The sequence below is a fragment of the Coenobita brevimanus genome, chromosome 42 (genome assembly GCF_032717465.1).
Source record: "Coenobita brevimanus isolate Jiangsu-jjx chromosome 42, ASM3271746v2, whole genome shotgun sequence".
In the NCBI taxonomy this organism is placed as follows: domain Eukaryota; kingdom Metazoa; phylum Arthropoda; class Malacostraca; order Decapoda; family Coenobitidae; genus Coenobita; species Coenobita brevimanus.
The window spans coordinates 8,323,777-8,338,549 of NC_136995.1; positions in this window are offsets into that span (position 1 = coordinate 8,323,777).

Consider the following 14,773-nt stretch of genomic DNA (forward strand, 5'->3'; position numbering starts at 1 on the left):
CCTCTAGTAGTAAGAGGGTGAACTTCTAGCAGCAAGGGGTTGATGAAAGCTGTCTTTAACCTTTCCAGTTTGAAAAGTTTCTCCTGTGCTGTATAAAACTGTCCTGAAGCAACAAGAGTATACTGGATCCGGCTACACACCCAAGCGTATTTAAGGGGTTAGTCTTCTCATACTGGTGACGTTTATTCTTCAAACTAACAGACTATTTTATTGAATTTTGGAAAGGTATGTCGTACAGAATCTGCTAATAAGGCTACATTCAACCTCTCATTTTTCGAAGTAATTTCTAGGTAAAAATAATCATAAGAAGCTAACAAAATTGAATTAAAAATACGTCATCGTAGTGAAGAGATTAAGAAGTTAATAGCTATGTCGAGAATAGAGCGTGCACTGACAGTAATACCAATCAAGTACTATGGGACCAATGTCCTGCCGATTTTTTATTTTTTTATCATTCTTGCCAATTGACAATTTTATTCGATTCTTGGTCATTTTCTTCGTACATGAAAAGTTAGAAACAGCATTCGTCAATGCCTTCGCTACCAGGGGTCGCCTCTAAGCTAAGCAAATTTGCTTGTACAGTACTTAGTAAGAATGAAAAATAAAACCAGATCGAGCACTCTGAAAGCCCAACACCCACACCCACGAACTGGAAGGGCCCAGTGTTTTATTTTGTCTTGTGACTTCGAGCGATTACTATCAAAACTGAATTACTTCATTATTCTCTAACCCATGACCTTTCCACCAACTTTGGTTAAAACCAGATCAAAGCTGCTGAGAGCTAACTTTCCCCAGTGACCTTGACACTTAGCAGATTGTTTTTAAAACTCAGTCGTTTACCGTTGCTGTAACTCACTGTAACCTGAACCCTTCCACAAAGTTTAGTCTCCATCGTTTATTATTTTTTTTTTTAGTATGACCTTGCCATGTGACCTTGACCACTGACCAAGTGTTCTCAAAGACAACAGTTCAACATTTTGGTGATTCTTAACTCATCCAGGAAGCTTGATTCTAATTAGTCCATACCCGTTTTACTCTTTTTTTTTTTTTTTTTTTTGTCCACACAGACACCAGGGTCGAACTTTGACCTAGCTCTTTGACCTTGATCATTATCTGATTGTTCCCAAAACTGAATCCCTTCGTTTTTACCTGATCCTCCTGCCCTCAAGTTTGGTTCAGATCGGATCAGTATTGATTGAGTTGATAATGTCTGTGACAATGACTTTGGACGTATTCTCGAAAACAATAAGTTTACTCCTATGCTGACCTTCGCCCACTTTTCTCGACTGGTTCATGTATTTAAATCATTTCAGTTATTTTGCTAACATACACATACACACAAATGGGTTGTACTTTGACCTTGCTTTGTGACCTTGTCCTATAAGTGATTGAATTACTTCATTTTAGCCTTACCCATCTGCCGCCACGTTTGGTCAAAACTAAATAAAAACTTGTTAGACTGACTGGTGTAGCCCTGTAACCTTAACCTTTGTCCTATTGTTCTGGAAAACAGTTGATTTACTCACTTGCTAACTCCCAACCTTTCCAAAAGTTTGGATAAAATCGGATAAAATCAAAGTTAATTTGTTCACACACACACACACACACACACACACACACACACACACACACACACACACACACACACAGGCTACTCGAAATATAACACCCATGAGGGTGGGTGAAATTAATCATCAGACAGAAGGGCAGATAGCTCGTTATTCAAGATAAACCTTCTCTGTGTGATGACATATTTTGTGTTTTATTCTTACATCCATAAACAAATTAATATAATTTGAAGCAGATCTCTTGTACTGAGGGACTACTGAAGGCTACATATAAGTGTATCTCTAACTTCTCCTTTTTGACATGACTCTCCTAATATGAACGAAATCGTCCAGAGACAACAAAAATAAATAGGACAATGTGTCATCGCGATGAAGGAATTGGCGACAAGTTATATTACATCGTTGCACAATTTACTGTGCACGGACATAAAGGATTTATTATGAATAGAGTTGCACGATTTATTCTGAAAGGATATGCAGGATTCCCTATGGACGAAAATGCATGATTTCTTGTGAACGAGGATGTAGGATTTATCATAAACGGGGACGAAGGCTGTATTAAAAAACTGGATGCAAGACTGATCATCAAATGCACGAGATTTCTCAAAGCAAATACAGAATTTATTTTGAACTAAGATGCAGGATTTCTAATGAACAGAGATGTTGGTGTTACCATAAATTTCTCAACGATATTGCGATACCACATTGCTTCACAGTAACTGCATTCAGTGAATGAATCGCAAACCAAGCTCATGGCCTATAAGAAAAATTGTTGGAAAAAAAAAAAAAAAGACAAAAGGAACATTTACTACGGTGGATTGTCAGCATATAACCAAATATTCCTCCGGTGAACTAATGGGTGGAGGAGCTCCAATCGGATGTGGCCAGTAAGGGTGTACATCTGAGGACTGGTTGGGGCTTATTTTTCACTTGATGACATTCAGGGATCAGTGACTGGTCACTTGCATTAAATGTCTGGCCTAAGTAGCCAAACCCCGGGCCTCAACGCTCCTTATGAGACAATGTAGGACTGGATGAAAGTGAGATAAAAGAACAATTGGCCATTTTGGCATTTTCAGTCCGGTGATGTCGTTAGTGCTATATTGTTTTCACCTCCAGAGGATTTTGTGCAGATTATGAGAGGCTCTGGTAATGAGAGAAATATAAGAAAAAAATTATAAACCACATTCACTAAAACAATACACACATTAGCTGATTAACATTGTTCGTTGGTAATAAGAACTAGAAAACACAAAAATTTTCTAGAATGGTTGTTAAGTAGGAATGGCAAAAATGCGCAGGTAAATAAAAAAATAAAAAAATAAATAAATAAAACAGAAACATGAGAGCATTCAGGATGGGAGGAGATTTGGAGACCTATACCCATTACTACATTCCACCAGCTACAGGTTTGTGGCTAAAGTGTGGAATGCAATAAGGGGTATACTGTAGGTCTACAAATCTCCTCCCATCCTGAATGATCACTTGTTTCTGTGCTTCTTTCATCTCTTATCTGTGCACTTTTGCCATTCCTGCTTCTTAACAATCATTTTAGAGGAAATTTTTTTTTTCTAGTTTATGATCTTTTTCTGCATAAAATAAGTGTTAGAACTGGATTGTTTCATACATGGCATACTGAAAGACTAAAACGAGGGTGCCTTCCCGTGAAAAGAGGTGTTTTGGGACGTTCTTTGACTGTAGGCGAGCTGAAGTTTTTTTTTTTATGTGTGTCCGATTCTGGACATAGGCTTCACAGGCTGCCCTCAAAGCCCAGTAGTCCTCCTACATACCGTACATCTCTCTACATGTCACCACTTCAGTGCTAACATCCACCGTCCATATTGAATACATGCTAGGGCTGTCTCATACAGGACTCGTGTACTGGTATTAGCGGGGATATTTTTACATGTCGGCGAGACTTCTGGTAGATCAGTAAAGTCTGATTTCATGAAATTAAAATCCTCAAACTATTTCCTGCCCCAGCGGGGATTTGAATCTGGGTCCGGTAGGACAGCAGGCCACCTCTCTACCGATTGATTTTTTTTTTTTTTGCCTATCGACCATTGGGGCCGAAGCCCCTGGTCATTAAGGCAAATATATATATATATATATATATATATATATATATATATATATATATATATATATATATATATATATATATATATACATCGTACATACATTCATACACACATCCATGCACATATATATACACACACTTTCATACACACATACACACGTACATATATATATATTATTTTTTTTATTGTATTTAGTTTTTTTTTTTTTATTTGTACTTTTATTTTTTTAGATTTCTTATTTATTTTAAACCTTACTATGTAGCAGAAAAAAAAGCCTAATTAACCTAAAGTCCATAAAACTACTAACCTAACAGACGAATCGCTAACCTATACTAAATCCTAAAAAGACAAATAGCTAAACCTACAATAATGATAAATAGAAAAATACCTCGACCAAGAGAACTCCATCGACTGCAGACATGTAATGCCTTTCTACATTACATATCTGCATTCATCACCTGGTGACTGTCAGTCGAGGCACAACCTAATATTGGGGACATCAATATATGAAAGGGAACCAGACGAGTCAGGAACATTTCCATATACGTCAGCTGTCGGCCCTAATTAGAATAACTTAAGCAAGATGGTATAATGTATTTACATAATATGTACAAAAAGTGAAGGACCTCGCCCAACAGACCACCATCGACTGTAAATGTTCAATACCTTTCTATATTGCACACTTGCACTCATCATCTGGTGATTGTCAGGCGAGGAACAGGGTTTAACGTAAGGGACATCAATATTAAAAATAGATCAGTGGGAGGAGGAACTATATCAAATATGTCAACAGTCAACCCTAATTAATAGTACAATATATACATATTTACAGTTGATAAAAACCAAAACCATACAATAAAAAAGTCACAGCACTCTGATCCGGTCTCCCTCAAGAAAGCCATCAATTTATCAGCCATAACAATATTCCCAACACCCAGCATGGTGGAAAAGGTGAAGGGGACGTCTGCTGCTCCGCAGTGATTTATAGGAGAAGCACGTTCATGAATAAATCGCCGACAGCGCAGGATGAAATGACTGATAGATAACACCGCATCACAGATGCCACAGTGCAGTGGAAAGTGTCTTTCCATGTACGGTTTCATGTGGGTTACCATGGTGACATTGAGCCGTAATCACGCCAGGACCTTTTCCTCAAGACGACTGGGATGGTTGGCAGTATCTCAGTCGCCCAGGTACAGCTTACAGGTTGGAATATTAAGTCTGGTCCACTGACCTTGCCACAGAAGATTTATTGATTTCTTTCCGAGAGAGAGACTCGACCGCAGATCACGAGGAACGTCCCAAGCCTCCTCATGCTCTACAGCCGACTTTGCAAGTAAGTCAGCCTGCTCATTCCCATAAACACGACAATGACCAGGCACCCAGATCAGCGCGAAGGACTTGTCGCACGAATACAATTTATTAATAATGCTGCCCTGGAACTCATTAGAGTCCGTAGTACAAGAAGCAATTGACTGAAGGGCTGATTTTGAATCCGAAAATATGACAAATGATTCATGCCGAGAAGTGAGAACATAGTCTATGGCTTTGTCAATAGCAAAAAGTTCGGAGGTAAACACAGGTGTATGAGTCGGCAACTGATACCTGAGGGCACATTCAGTCAACCACATGCTAGCACCCACACATTCACTCGACTTGGAGCCATTGGTGTACAACTGGTGGGACCCCAAGTGACGAACGATGAGATTATAAAACAAGTGGTGGACCTCCGCCTCCGTTGCCTTGGTCTTTGGTGCTGGGAGCCATAATACATCAACAGTAAAACCGGGTGGCTCCCAAGGCACTATATTTTTAAACACCAACTTGTCACAGTCACTGAGGTCCACACCAAGCTCCTGGGTTAGTAAGTGGAGGCGAACGGCAAGTGGTCGACGCACCCCCCGCATAAGATGGTGCCATTGATGCAGGGGGGGGGGGTAAGGTCACATTGCCAATATTACTTTTCCTTGATGTTCTGATCCAATACAAAAATGCCAGGTGGTCACGGCGAATATGGAGGGGAGGCAAATTCGCCTCCACTTCCATATGAGCTGCACGGGTACACCGGATGGCTCCAAGACACATTTGCAGACATTTATTCAGCAACACATCCAATCCTTTCAGCGTGGCATCGGATGCCAAGCCATACACCTGTGCAACACAGTCTAGCTTCGATCAAATAAGGGACTTATACACCAATAATAAAGATTTTCTGTTGGCACACGATGTAGTACCTGCTAGGTACTTGAGGACATTTAACGGTTTATCACAACGAGCAAGAAAATTATTAACATGAATTTTAAAGTTCAAACGATGATCAAAATGTATTCCCAAAAACTTTAAAGAATTTTGAAAAGGTACTGCCTGATTATCCAAAGTTATACACAAATTAGGTACGTTACGATTAGTAAAGACTACAGCGGCACACTTAGGGATGGAAAACTTAAATTCCCACTGCAAGGCCCATTCGTGGATGGAGTCAAGGGCTGCTTGAATCCGCCCAGCCGAAAATTGTGCATTATGGGAAGAATGCCATATTGCAAAATCGTCAGTGTTGAGTGAGTATTTAAGAGTCCTGGGGATGGGACCTGATGACAGAATATCATTAATCATACTGTTAAATAAGGTGGGACTACGCACACTTCCCTGCAGCACCCCGTTTTCCTGGACAAATATATCCAATGTTATGTTACAGGGCAATTTGACAGAGAAAGTCCTGTCCCTTAAGAAATTTGAAATAAAAATAGGCAAATTTCCTCCTAAACCATAAGCATAGAGCTTCATTAGTATACCGTGTCCCCATGTCATGTCATAGGCTTTATGGATGTCCAAGAACACCCCTATCATGAATTCTTTATTGGCAAATGCCTCTGAAATACAATGCTCCAATTTCATTAAATGATCTAGTGAACTCCTGTATTTACTGAAGCCACAGTGTTGATCATTTAACAAATTCTTTGACTCTAAAACAAAAAGAAGCCTATTGTTAACCATGCATTCCATGACCTTACATAGACAAGAAGTCAAAGTAATAGGACGAAATGAAGTGGGATTCATAAGACGACCAGCCTCTTTGGGTATCGGTATGATTTGCGCAAAGTGCCATGAGTTTGGGAATGTTCGAGACACCCAAAGCTCATTGTACAATCAGGTTGTCCTGATTAAGATGTTAGATCATACTGTACATGATGGTGTCTGGTCCAGGGCTGGTGGCCTTACAGGATTTAAGGGCAGGAGCAGTTCATCTAGCGTAAACTCTTGGTTGTACGGGAAATCTACGTCTTCTGTGGCAAAGTCTATTATCTGTAGCTCAGCCGGGCATTTATGATGTTAGAAACGCTGGTCATAATTGGCTGAGCTACTTACATGAGAAAAACTCCTGGCGAGGATGTTAGCAACGTCCAAGGGATCGTCATAGATGGTGTTGTTCACCTGCAGGGTGGTCACAGGGAAGTATGGGCCTTTATTATTTAATATTCTTATGGTGGACCAGACTTTACTTATTGGTGTAGTGCGAGTCACCGTGGACACAAAGGACCGCCAGGAGTCACTTTTGGCCCTTCTTATTATTCTCCTTGCCTCAGCCCGTGCCTGTTTGTATGTAATAAAATTTTCCTCAGTGGGCTGACTATCAAAAATCTTGTATCTCCTATTGTGTTTCCTTGATGCTTGTCGGGAATCCGGCGTCCACCAATGTGCTCTATGCTTCGCATGAACTGTAGAAGTCTTGGGAATAGCAGCCTCAGCTGCATGCATTATGGAATTAGTTACATTTTCGACCATAACATCTATGGTCTCCCCAGATATATCTAAATTGGCGATCCTTGAGAAGGATCCCCAATCTGCTTTCTTATAGTTAAATTTTGGAGGTGGAGGGTCTGAAACAATGTCGCATGTGTAAGATAGACAGATGGGTAAATGATCACTTCCCAAGGAATCGTCATAAGGGTCCCACGAGAAATCTTGATGTATACCAGGGGAGGCCAGAGATAAGTCAATGGCCGAAAAGTTACTGGTACGATCATCTACACGAGTCGCTCTACCATCGTTGGATTGTGGTAGTAGGTCGGCTACTTGCTCCCCACGACCATTAATCCTCAAGCTATCCCACTGATAGTGATGGGTGTTAAAGTCGCCCAACATTAACTTATTCCCAGGAAGATGTTCAAATAGTGAATTTAAAGCATCACTATCAATGAGGCCATGTGGAGGACAGTACAGAAAGCAAATAGACAGATATGTTATCAAATTTTACTCTGCACGTGACAGCTTCCAGAGTAGAATTTAAAACCACTTCCATTTGTGGGTGTGATTTGTGGGTGTATATGGCAACTCCGTGACCTTCATATCTTCTATACGAGTGATAGTATTTGAACTGTGGAGGATCAGGATGATCCTCAAGGCGTGTCTCCTGTAAACAAACAATGTCTGACCTGTGTATTGAAAGCAAGATTGCTATATTTTGTAATTTATTCCCAACACCTCTACAATTGCACTGTAATATAGTGAATGTGGTGGTTTAAGATTTATGAGGGTGGCCAGTGCTCTTAGTTTTTTTATGTCGCCCGCCGACAGGCAAGCGACTACCGGGGGACCTATCTCAGTGCTTGCTGACGGAAACCTCCATTTTGCTCATCAATAATGAGGCTCCCAGAACCCCCCGAGGAAGAGGTACCCTTTCTCTCCCTCGCTGAACCAGGAGCAGGTAAGACTTGAGGTCATGACTTGGTAAAGGTTGTCAAGTTAGTTTTTTCAGGTTTGTCTGACTTCTGTTTAGGCTGTACTACCAGAGAAGTAGCAGTGGCCTGAGAGTATGAAGATGGAGCAAGGGCGTCAGAAGAAGAGTCGGAATGTATAGTAGGAGCAGACGATGGTGCAATGTGAGCGACAGGAGTGCTGGGGTCTGGGTCAGTCTGAGTCGTCACTGTTCACATCACAGGCCGGGACATAACCGTCGATGCATAGGAGACATTAGGCCTGGGAGTCACGTGCGACTCCCTTACCTTCTTCCTGGCATCATAATAGGATATGCCCTCTGTGGCTTTCGCTGTGCAGATCTCGTTCTCCTCATTCCATTTTGAGCAATCCCTCGAGGAAGTGGAGTGAGCACCCTGACAATGAAAGCAACTCACAGACTCTGACGTGCAGTGCTCAGCATCATGACCCTGAACTGCACACCTACCACACACTGACTGAGAAGCCTGACAAACCTTTTCTACATGCCCATTAATCTGGCATTTAGAGCATCTAAGGGAACCGGGGATGTAGGGTCTAACATTTGGAATTTCATAACCCACTTTGACATTTGAGGGAAGTGAGGTCCTGCCAAAAGTTAAAACAATAGTCCCGGTCTTCTTCCTGATGCCTTCCGTAAATCTTGTCATAAAACGTGCATCAATAATATCTTGACCAGTAAGTTCCCATACAATATCGTCCTCATCCATTACCATGAGGTCCCTGCAAGTGATAACTCCCTTGCAGGAATTCATGGAGTGAGGGATCCTTGGCTCAACATCGTAGCAATGAAACTTACTTAGCTTAAGCAAATCTTTAACTTGGCTTGGGTTCAGTGTTTTGACAAGGAGGTCTCCAGAAGTAAGTTTTTTTAACCTGTTCAACTTCACCAGCACAGCCGTCAATTACTTTCTTGATGAGAAAAGGATTAAGACTAGCCAATGAGGTAGAACCAGTCGAATGTAGGATTACATACAGTATGTTGCATTATCTACAGGGATGTCGAGTGGGGTTCTAGTCCGGGGACGGTCAGTCATGACATCAGTCAGTGAGACAGTCGGGGGTCGGTCAGGATCACCTCCCTCCCTGAAGGGGGGGGAAGGTGGAAAGGTCGTCCTCCATAGAGGACAAATAACCCGGGGCAGAACACCGAAGTCTGAGGTTGCCCTCTCAAACTACTCCAGGGAGGCCCGACAGTGTTTATTCACGCCCCAGAGCGATCAGTTGGGGGGATCCTCCGTGGGCGAGTACGCAAAGGTAAACTCAGGAATAGTTACAAACACCTATTGTATCTCTAAGCAGGGAAGGGAGGAAAATGAGTACTAGCTAGCCTAACTGTGAAAAACGCCCTAGTGGCGGAAAACAAGCAACTAATTCCAGTGGGGCAGCCCTATAGCTAGAGGAGAACTCAGATGAAATACGTCTTTACTCCCCGCAACCATGCATTAAAGACCTATCGACTGAGCCACCGCCTCCCCCAATATTGCACAAAATGGTGTACTTACGGGTGATCGCTATGCGGTTTTCAGGCCGTAACTCGCGAATCATAGCCTGAATGCTTTTCTAAACATGAAAAGAAATATCTACACTTGACAAGCAGCGTTTTGGTGTATAGTACGCACATGTACTCCTTTTTGTTTTGGATGTATGATTGATGAAGAAGAAAGAAAGAAAACAAAATCTATATTTTTGCAGTTCGATTTTGCGACTCCTACGAAAGTTAACAAGACTTTGCGAGTAGTTTTGCACTTGAATAGCGAAGATCTTTTAGTTCATAAGCTTAGAACTGGGCTTTGCGACAGTTTTCACGTGGATGCTCTTATACCCTATAGTACAGGACGCCATTTTGAACCTGCGTCATTCCTACTTACGGAGTGCAGTGCTAACGCACTCCGTGATAAAACAATACGTCGTCAGACTGAAGGCGTTAACCCGGTAAATCTAATTAAATTTTTGCTCAAACCACCACGATACGATTCTGTTCAAGCCGGAATAACCCCTAGGAGTAAAAGGGTCAGTGAAGACTCTATCCAATCATTGCAGTTCAAAAAGTCTGTCGAGGTGAATATATCGTCTGGCTATGGCAAGAGTATTAAAAAACAGTAATCGGACTGAAACAAGTTGACCTGACAGTCAAATCATAGAAAGTATTTATGTTTCTTGGTGCACAGCTGCAAACATAAATACTGACTGTCTTTTTGGTAAGTATGGAGATGGTAAGCACTGATATCCGAAACTCAGAAATGCGATGTTTAGAGGTTAAAAGGTTTTTCATACTATTATATAACATTTTCCAAAAAAAAGAATGTTTAGTTGGATTAATGGATTTGCACTAAAATATGTTACTAATCACTTAGAAGTTCTGTGGAATGGGCAATGAGTTGTTGAATTGTCTTATTCTGCCACTGAGTTACGGAAAATAAGCTGTAATAGAAAAAAGGTTTCTGCTTAGTTCAAACGAACGAACTATAGCTGCACAGATAGCTTTCCTTTTCACAGGTCAGCGTCTTTTTTTAATCCCTCACCTTCAACAAATCTTCTATTGCCAATTGAACAGATGAATTTAGCAGTAGGCCTATGTACAGAACATATCATTCTCTCCTACAAGGAGAGTATGTTTTCACCCCAGTTTGTTTATTACCAGGATTACTCAAAAACTAAAAGGAAATTTTGGACCAAATTTAGTGGGTGGGTAGCCCATGTTCCAGGGAACAACCGATTAACTTTTGGGACCAATTCGGATCGTATAACACGATCTGGATCCTGAAAACATTAGTGAAACTCTAATCAGTGATGAGAAAACCTAACCCATTATGAAGAATGATTTGGAAATTACGTTGCCCTTGTCCGAGAGATGCGTTCCATTGAGCGCCCCTCTAGTTTCATGATCAAATCCTCATTTGTAAACGGTCTCACTCTTCTTTATTCATTATCTGATTCATATATATTTATTTTCTTCTTACATGTAGCTGGTCGGCTATGTGCGTATGATGAATATACAACCCCCAACAGTAGGCTACAACATATAGCCTAGAGCCCTAGACAATAATTTTATCTTCTGTTAGTAGAATTAATTCTGACATACATATCCTGTAGCTGCCACAGTAACCTTTAGTAATATAAACAGATGAGTGCACGACACCATGGTCTTCAGTGGGCACTAACTGTTTTCTGCTGGCACTTGGAGAGCGACTCACTTGGGCAGAGAGTGTGCAGTATTGTGCCGCAAGAGGTAGCCATCTCGCCACTTACCATGAGGGCAATACCTACGTAGAGATCATCAATTACATCGGTACTGTCAGTAAGTTACACACAAATTTTCTTCAAGTGCTATCCACTTAAAGCATTATGCCACACACATTCAGAGAAGAAATTACAAATTATGTTTCATATCTTTCCCATCAAAAAATCCACAGCTATTTGACTGCTAAATTAAAAGTGATCTATTTGTCTGCCCTATCATCTTTCTTTTAAGTATCCATTTAAGAAAATAACAGAACACCGCCTAGGCTATCCTACTCATTTACTGATCTACCTGGTGAACAAATCTACTTTCTTTTCAATCCTTAGTGGCCTAGAGGTGATTGTACTGTATAGCACCTTACTGTATCAGCAACAATCTTTTACGTAGTTCCAACTACCTATAACCAGACATTTTAATCCTGGAATGGATGACCACGAACAAAACACATTCATGCCACCTTTTCCTCAAATACAGTGATTCCCAACCGGTGTGCCGAGGCACTTTGGGGTGCCGCGAGATAGGCCAGCGGTGCCGCGAAATCTGTAGGGGATAAATTAAAAAAAAAAAAAAAAGTTTGGCCATAAGGTGGAAAGATGTATTAATACAGAACATAAGAGTCATGGAGTTGGGAATCCCTGTACTTAATGCACCGATGAAAGTAACCTGCAATCTCTATTTCTTGATCCCTATTGTATTTCTTTGTGGGAGATGGCTATGCAGACACTGATTTGTGTATTATTGTATTTTTAATCTTAGATTTTAGAATATACTGTATATTATAGAAGAAAATATATCATTTTTTTTTATTACTTGACCATATTAAATTGTTCTCTATCATTCAGAATTAATCTGATCTCACAATACTATTGTTTAGTTTATTGTGAAGAACGGCAGACTCCTTGGCGGCTTCCATTTCCGATTTTAATTTGAACGCTGAAGTTTCTCCCGGCCCGTCTAGTTCAAAAGATGCCAAAGGAAAACAAAATTTTTTCCCAAAGAAAAGGACATAACGTGGTCTGTTACTTATCGTATAGATTTCGTGGAACAATGACGATAACCTGTGTGTATAGTGGGGAAACACTCAGCAATGAGGCAATGGTACCCAGCAAGCTGATGCGGCATCTTACTACGAAGCACCCTAGTGTGTCACAGGAAAGTTCATCTTATTTTGTTAAGTCTGTTAGAGGGGCAGAATAAAGCAGCATAAAGAATGGTTAAAAGAGTTGGCATAGCTGACACTGCTCTTGATGCATCTTTCAAAATTGCTGAACTGATAGCCAAAAAAATGAAGCCACAGACCACTGGAGAGGAAATCATTGCCCTTGCATGCAATATTATAACTGAAAGAATACTTACCCAAGAAGCTAGAGGTCAGATTTCGAAAGTTCCCCTCTCCAACAATACAATCAACCGTAGGATATCTGAGATGTCGTTCGATATAAATGAACAAGTCAGAGAGAAAACCCAATTTAATCCTAAATTTGCTTTACAAATAGATGAAAGTACTGACACTACTGCCAAATATCAGCTTCTTGTGTTTTACCGATTTATTGATGATAAAGATGTCATTGAGCAGTTTCTGTTTTGTTAAGAGCTGAAAACTGCAACCACTGGCCAGGATATTTTCGTTACTATTAATCTCTTATCTAAGTGGCCTTGGGTTTCATGGAAAGACTGTTGTGGTATACTGTATGTACTGACGGTGCACCATCAGTGATAGGGAGGTATAAAGGTTTTAACACCAGAGCTTTGAAGAAAAAATCCGTCCATGATAATAACTCACTGTTGTTTACACAGAGAAGCACAAGTTGCGAAAACTTGTGGTAAAGAACTGACTAAAGTTTTGAACCTGGCTGTCAAAATGGCAAATTTCATTGTCATGACCATTGAAGTGTAGGCTTTTTGAAAAAAAAAAAATCGGGAACTGGGTGCAGCTCACGTCTAATTAGTACTGCACACATATGTAAGATGGTAATCTGGAGGACATGTGCTGAACCAAGTTCTCCAACTCAAAGAAGAACTAAAAGGCTTTTTTAAAGAAGAAAAACAGGATACACTTTATAAGCTGCTGCAAATAATGCTCAGTGTTTGGACTTTTCATATCTGACAGATATTTTCAACAAGCTGAATGAATTAAATCTTTCAATGCAGGGGCGAGTAGAGACAATAGTTTCTTTAACCGACAAAATGAAAGGTTTCAAGAAAAAGCTGGGTTCTTGAAGTCTGCTGTTCAGAAAGGGGATTTGTCAAACTTTCCCACCCTTTATCTGGCAGATGATGATGACCCGGGAAAGCTGAAAGACCTCATTCTAAACCATTTGCCAAGATTGCAAGATACAGTAGGTACTGAATGTACTTTCCATCTTTCCACCGAAAATCTTGACTGGATTATATCACCATCTGAACTGGCAGACAGTGCAGAGGAACCAAATTTGATAGCTGGTGAATAAGACTAATTTATTGATCTTTGCTCTGATTCCATACTCAAAGTTAAATTTGACAAGAGTGAGCCATCAGTGGCTGTTTTTTGGCTTGGACTAGCAGAGGGGTATCCAAACTTAGTGAAAAAAGCTACATCCCTACTTTTGCCCTTCTCAAGTTCCTATTTGTGTGAGCAAGCCTTCTCAGCTATGACAGCAATTAAATCCAAAGCAAGAAAAAGACTGATAAGTGTTGAGGATGATATGCATGTTGCACTGTCAGCCATTAGGCTTGATATAAAAATTTTGTGCTCTAAACATCAATCGCAAGTCTCGCATTAATAATGAAATAAATTTATGGTGCTTTAACATTGTAATTGTCTAGTATGTTAGTTTATTTATTTCACAGCTGTTCTCTAACTATATTTATGTACTTCATTCCCTTTTTGGTTGTTAATATCTTTCAGTGAAATCAGTAATGGAGTAAGTAAATTTTTTTTTTTTTATTATTAAAAACTTGAAACTGTTAACTGCTTAATAAGTTTACAGTGATTTCACATTGTGGTGTCTAATGTTTTAGTTTATTGATTTTCCGCTGTTCTATAGGCTAACTGTATTTATGTATTTCATTCCTTTTTTTGTTATTCATATCTTTGAATGAAATAAGTGAAGGAGTACGTAGATTATTTTACTGTAAAAAAAAAAAAAAGAAACTTAATTGTTTAA